Genomic DNA, 1,369 nt, shown 5'->3' with positions numbered 1-1,369 from the left:
GCCTCTGCTGGACCTCAGGCTGTGTCCCTTAGCTGTGGACAGAGCCCCTGTGTTCTTGTGACCACAGTAAGGAACAAAGGCCATCCCCCGAAGAGGGCCACGAAGACCCACCCATCAGATATCCCTCCTCCCAGTGGGCTCTGAAGACCTGTCAGCAGACAAGATATCCCCGAGAAAGCTCAGAGGTCCCACCCATCAACAGCTTGTGTCTGATGGACGAGGGGTCCCCGCACCAAAGCCACGCAGGAGGGCCCCCGCCCAGCCCGCAGACAGCACAGGGCCAGGCCCAGACTCACATGGGCTTCCTGGGGGCTGTGGGGAGGCCCTGCGCTCAGGGAGGGTTGACTCTGGCCTTGGAAGCTTGATGCTAGGCTTCCCGTCAGAGCCTGGGCCTTTTCCTCTGTTGGCCGGGGGCTGGGGCTGGTCTGGGGGTCTCCTAGGGAGCACGGAGACTATCAGCATTACGGGCACAGAAGGCAGAGGACGCAGCGGGCACAGGGTCCCAGAACGCCGAAGCCCCGTGCAAACAGCCTTAGCGTCCCAAACAGCCACCACACCTGCTTGTGTTCGGTTAGAGTGAGAACAGAAAAATACATGGTTAGCTACTCCTAAAATTACCCTCTTGTTGGATAGTTATGGATGTGAAGACTCAGAAAGAACTTTAGAGACAGCGTTTACAATGTAGATTTTAAAGCCCTCTTTATGGTGGTTTTGGGTGGAGCTCGCAGACCGTCTGCCCAGCTGCTCTTTTCCTCGTCCACTCTTTGGGGGCTGGGCCGGCGGAGGGAGAGAGGAGGTGTGGGATGTGTCAAGGTCACCACCGCACAGCTGCAAGGTCAGCAAAGTGGGGACGGGGTGCTGCAGTGGCGTCTCTGCCAAGAAGTCCCAGGGAATTACCATCTTCCTACACGTTCACTCCACGCTGGAACCCGGCAGGGACAGCAAGGCCCGGGGATCCATGGCGGTCCCAAAGCCACAGGCCCTAGGGGACCAGAGCTCTTTGGCTGAAGCTTAGATGTGTGGACGCTCCACCGACGGGAACGCCTCCCTTTTGTCCGTGGCCGATGTTGAAGGCCAAGCTCGTTGCTGCTGTTTAGTTGCTTGGTCATGTTTGACTCTTTGCGACCCCATGGACTGGAGCCCGCCAGGCTCCTCTGCCCATGGGATTTCCCAGGCAAGAACACTGGAGTGGGTTGCCATTTCCTTCTCCAGGGGATCTTCCCGACCCAGGGATTAAACTTGCGTCTCCTCTTGGCAAGTGGATTCTTCACCACTGAGCCTCCGGGAAGCCACAAGGGCAAGGTGCTGTGTGGGTTGAGCTGAAGGACTGTGCTGGGGCGTCACCCAGGGAGGCCGGGCAGGCTCAGTG

Source organism: Bison bison, unplaced genomic scaffold, assembly GCF_000754665.1.
Source record: "Bison bison bison isolate TAMUID 2011002044 unplaced genomic scaffold, Bison_UMD1.0 scf7180017845989, whole genome shotgun sequence".
Taxonomy (NCBI): domain Eukaryota; kingdom Metazoa; phylum Chordata; class Mammalia; order Artiodactyla; family Bovidae; genus Bison; species Bison bison.
This window is presented reverse-complemented; position numbering follows the sequence as displayed.